We start from the raw sequence: 5372 nt of genomic DNA, 5'->3' as shown, positions 1-5372 counted from the left end.
TTTCCCGAATTTCCTCTACCTTCCAACTCGATGTCGTAGCATTTATCAAGTCTGACACTTGTTCAGGTCGCTGCGGTGTTAGGCAAACAACGGGGCGCATGGATGTATCCCTAGGCAACCAATTATGTTTCCCTCTATGATCGCCCTCCAGATTTGAGAAGGTTGGGTGCCAAGCTCTGCATCAAGGAAGTCAGTCATTGGAAAATAAAGAGCTTTTAAATTTTTTACGCTTAGGGTGTCTTGGAGATTGCAAAATTCGTCAAGCTTGCCGAGCGAGTAGGGCGATGTTGAAAATCTCAATATCTCTAAATCCCAACCCTCCTTGATATATTGGTCTCGTCATTACCTCCCATGAGACCCAACATGTTTTTTGTTCGCCCCGCCGACTACCCCACCAGAATTTTCGAATGATGGAGTTGATGTGGTGGCACAATCCTCAGAGTAGTAACTGGTACTGATTGGACAATTGACTTAATTAGCACTTCCTTTCCACCCGATAGAATTTTTTCCATCCATACTTTTACTTTGCTCCATACTCTTTCTTTCAAATACTTAAAGGCCCCATTCTTGCTACATCAGTACGCATGCCCAGTTATTTCTCAGATAAGCTCTCATTCTGAATGTTCAGGATAGTTTTCATTTCCTCTTTATCTGTCTATAAGCAACCCTTGCTAAACAAAACCGATGACTTATCATGATTAATTTTCTGCCTAGATGCCTGACAATAAGTATCCAACAAAGAAATCTCGCAAAAAAAAGTATCCAACAAAGAAGACACCAAACTAGCTCCCTCACATCTGGCCTTGACGAACAAACATGCAGTCATGCGCAAAGAGTAAATGGCTTATCGGTGGTGCCGATTCCATCACTTTAATCCCACTGACCATCGAAGCCCGATTCTTTACCTTTTAAGAGACACGAAAGACCCTCTGCTGCCAACAAGAAAAGATATGAAGAGATTGGATCTCCTTGATGAATTCCCCTTGTAGGAGAACAACAACTTTTTTTTGAGTGGTGGTAGGAGAGCAACAACTTGTAGGAATAAAGTGGTGTCATTTTAGGCCCAAGAGTGAACTGGACTAGAGTTTTCGTTCTCCCAATCGGGCCCAACAACTTGTAGGATTAAAGTAGTTTTGCTGCGAGGCCACAAGAGGTCAAAGACGGAGCGGCGGACTCTCCTGCAATACATACTCCGCCGCCGCCGCCGCCGCCGCCGCGATGCTTCTCTTCCACAAGCAACTGTTCTCGCTCCGTCTCCCAGCTTCACCCGTGATCTTCTCTCTCCGTCGGGCCCTCTTGTCCACCTCGGCGGCCACCGACGCCCCGCCGGCCCCATTCGCCGTCGACGACTACCTCGTCACCACCTGCGGCCTCACGCCGGAGCAAGCCCTCAAGGCCGCCAAGCACGTCTCCCACTGCAAGTCCACCTCCAACGCCGAGTCCGTCCTCGCCTACCTCGCCGGCCCCACCCTCCGCTTCTCCAAGGCCGACATCGCCCACATCGTCGCCCGCGACCCGCGGATCCTCAACTGCAGCGTCGACGACACCCTCAAGGCCCGCGTCGCCATCTTACGCGGCTATGGCCTCTCCGAAGACCACGTCCGGACCTTCCTCCGCATGACCCCCGGCGTCTTCCGCTCCGTCAGCATCCAGGAGAAGCTCGGGTTCTGGTTGCCCTTCCTGGGGTCGCCGGAGAAGTTCATCCGCATCCTCAAGGGCAACTATTACCTGCTCACGTCGGACCTCGAGCGGGTGGTGAAGCCCAACATCGCGGTGCTACGGGAGAGTGGGGTAAGTGCTGCCGATATTGCCAAGATGTGCGTGCCCAACTCGAGACTGCTCACCAGCAGCCCCAAGACCCTAATGTCCATCCTGGAGCGTGCTGATAAGCTCGGAGTGCCTCGCGGTTCGCTTATGTTCAGGCAGGCTGTGACCACGACGACGAGCCTTGGGGTCGAGACAATGGCAGCCAAGCTCAAGCTCTTCGAGGAGATCCTCGGGTGGTCCGAGGCCGAGGTGGCCAAGGTGGTGAGGATGAACCCAACGGTGCTGAGGATCTCTGGGGAGAAGCTTCGCCGTGTTAAGGAGTTCCTGACCAAGGTGGTCGGTGTTGACACCAGGTACATCCTTACCAGGCCCTCAATCCTGATGTACAGCCTGGAGTGCCGACTTGTCCCTCGGCATTACGTGATGAAGGTGCTCCAGGAGAAAGGATTGATTCAGAAAGATCAGAGCTTCTACCCGATGGTCACGGCTAGTGAGAACACGTTTCAGCTCAAGTATATAGATGCTCATAGGCATGTTCTTCCAGGCCTTGCCGATGCCTACGCAGCTGCTTGCCAAGGGAAACTGCGAACTGAAGTTGCGGTATGAAGGATCCTGCTGTAGGTTCACATGTTTTGAATCTTCAGTAACCATCTAAATGGCAGCAATGTTTCATTCTTATTACCGCATTCGGATACTCTTGATGTGTACTCTGCAACTCGCTCCGCTAGCACCTGAATTACGATGAAACTCATTGTGCTATAATACAAACTTATGATGCCCAGCTTGAGGCTACCATTTATCCAGCTAGGTTTGGATTCTGAAATGAAAGGTACCATGTTACAACTCTTGTAGGAGTTTGCAGGGACATACAACTTTTGTTTCTTTGTTTTGGAGTTGTATGGGCTTTCATCATGGTTTAAGTGCACCGTATGTCGGATTCTAGAATTGTGGGAAAGATTGTTGGCTCATTGTTTTTTGCACTTGAACATGAAACACTCAATGGCACAGGCTTATATATTCACCTGATCACCTTTGCATATTTGCAGTCACTACATGGGTGAGGGTGCGCTATCGATCATGCATAAATCTCAACCTTTTCCATGGTCAGCCTTTTCCTTCTGTGAACCAGGAATTTGTCTCTTAGCATTTTCTTCAGGTAGATCAGTTAGAATTTAATAAATGTAATCATTGTATGCGTGCTGAATTACCCGCTACAGTAAATTGAGATGGAACAGATCATCCGCTAAGTTTTGTTTGACAACCAATGTGAGTACTGAATTTGATTTTCCTTTTTAGGGGAAGAGTACTGAATTGGATGCATTCTGTGAATGGTTCCTATGTATACATGTATGCATGCCAGTGCCACTGATCACAATCTGACCCAGCAAAAAATATTTTGGGAGTCTATTCTGTAAGGTGCTTCGAAATGAATTTGTCTTTCAGGGCGTTCTTGGCGAAGTCTGAAGTGTGTTCTGGGCATGATAGGATCTTTTGTGCGTCAATGGAGGGTGCTTTGCGACGATGCTCAAGCTTCACTGCTCCTCAAATGTCTGCGCCTACTCGATCATCATCGAAGGGGGCTCCTTAGGATAACTTGGGTCGACTCTTGGCAGCTCTTCTTGTGGCTAGCGTTGTCCATTTATGATGTATATGTTCTCTTGCTTCCTCATGTTGAGCGCCTGGCCTGAGTCCTGACTGTTTGCTGCTGTTAAAAAAACGTTGTAATAATCCCGTTGCAGCTTTTTCTGGTTGTGAGTGAGAGTTGTTCAAATGTTCACTTTTGTAAGTCATTTCAGACAACTCAAGATGAGCTGTTTTATACATTGTCTGAAATGTCTTCAAAGTCTTATAAAAGTGAACAGAGGGAGTAGTTCTGGCTGTTTCGCTCTGCTTTAATAAAAAGTTGGGGCTGGGGGAATCCCCTTTGATTCAAAAACCTTTTTAAGCCTTTGGGTCAACATCCAACAATTCACATCTCATCTAATTTTGTACTATATCAACTATGGATTCAAACTCACACTAAATTTCCATGATCGGAGTACTAACCAAGGTGCAATTTCAGGTGACTGACATTTACGAAAATTCTAGGCAACTGAGGGATTAGCAAGTCTGAATTATTTCAGTATTTTGTCTGATTTCTGGAAGACATTCTAATAAAAAATAGACCATTAAAGAAAAATACTCCCTCCGTAAAGAAATATAACCTTTATATTTCTTTACGGACGGAGTACAGACTACTCAGAGCTTCCCGGGGTCTGTATGCAACCTTTTGAGTGGCTGCATTTTGTTTAGTGATTGCCTTTTAAGTTGGATAATGCTCTGTTGCCCTGTCTAGATAGCCCATAGTGTGATGAGAGAAGTCCATAGCACTCCCTAAACTTGTCCTAGGGTTTACTTTACAATCCCAAACTTTGTTTTGCAGTTTACCCCTCCGAATCATGAAACCCCTTCATTTTACAATCCTTCGTCCCTATTTAGCTGGTTTTGACCTGCTTGACTCCAATTTTGTCCTAGTTAGTGGTGCCACATCACATATCCCCCCCCCCTCTATCATGCCATTTCTCTCTCCTCACAACTAAAATTAAAATAGAAGGTTACTCTCAAATCTTATGCCAATAGTTTGTCGGTGAATTATGCTCAATTTACTGGCATTTTTAAAGGGAAAAAAAGTTGTCTGGATTTTGAAGTTTTGAACCCAAAAGTTGAGCTTGAAATTAAAGCAAGAAGTTTCTCTTAACCTGCATATCGGTTTATCTATAATATCATCATATTGGCCCGTGAACTATAAACAATTTACTTGATAATTTTTATAATTTTCTGTTATGTATGTACTGTAACATGTTTTAGTTTCAAGTTTGAAGTTTTTGGTTCAAAATTCAGACAACAGTAGATGTTTCTAAAAAATTGTAAATCAATTGTAATTCGGTGAACCTTATAGTAAAATTGTACCTGAAATTGAGATATAGTTTGAGAGAAACACATTGTTTTAGTTTTAGGTAGAGAGAAACTAGATGATGTGACGATAAGAGAAAAAAAATGCGATATGACATTGCTGACTAAGAAAAAAAAACAGACACAAACATGTCAAAACTAGTCAAGGAAGAACGAACGTGGTAAAGTACGAAGTTTCATCACGGATAAAGTGAACCAAACCAAATTTGTGATTGTAAGGCGAATCTTATGACAAGTCTAAGGGGGTCACCCAGACTTCTTTGTAGCACAATAACCACTCTGACATGACAAAATAGCCATGGTTGGTGATTGCTTTTTTAGTTTCGTTTTTCTTAAGAAACACTTTACCACAATGTAGGCATGCACGCGCGCGCACACACACACACTCGCACATCTACCGAAGATCGAAGTTGCGGAGCTTTAAGACTGATGAAGTCATCACAGTCGTCTTGCTATCTACGGAAATGTTGTTTACCGGTGTAAGACTAATCCGCATGAATGAGACATCAAAGCGCCAAACTTGAGGTTTGATCCCGATGAACTGGGTACCACGACCCTCTTGAGTCCTAAACATCGAACCAATTGCTTACTTAATTGGATAACCCTTCCAAAAAAATTCCTGGGAAGTTGTATAACCCTTTGAGACTGTATGT

At 44.8% G+C, this 5372-nt stretch overlaps 1 pseudogene; it reads left to right on the top strand.

The window, feature by feature from the left end:
- The first annotated feature begins 1140 nt into the window (after positions 1 to 1140).
- LOC119317841 lies at positions 1141 to 2636 on the top strand (annotated as a pseudogene).
- The last annotated feature ends 2736 nt before the right edge of the window (positions 2637 to 5372 follow it).

The sequence above is a fragment of the Triticum dicoccoides genome, chromosome 6A, assembly GCF_002162155.2.
Source record: "Triticum dicoccoides isolate Atlit2015 ecotype Zavitan chromosome 6A, WEW_v2.0, whole genome shotgun sequence".
NCBI classification, from domain to species: Eukaryota; Viridiplantae; Streptophyta; class Magnoliopsida; order Poales; family Poaceae; genus Triticum; species Triticum dicoccoides.
This window is presented reverse-complemented; position numbering and strand designations above follow the sequence as displayed.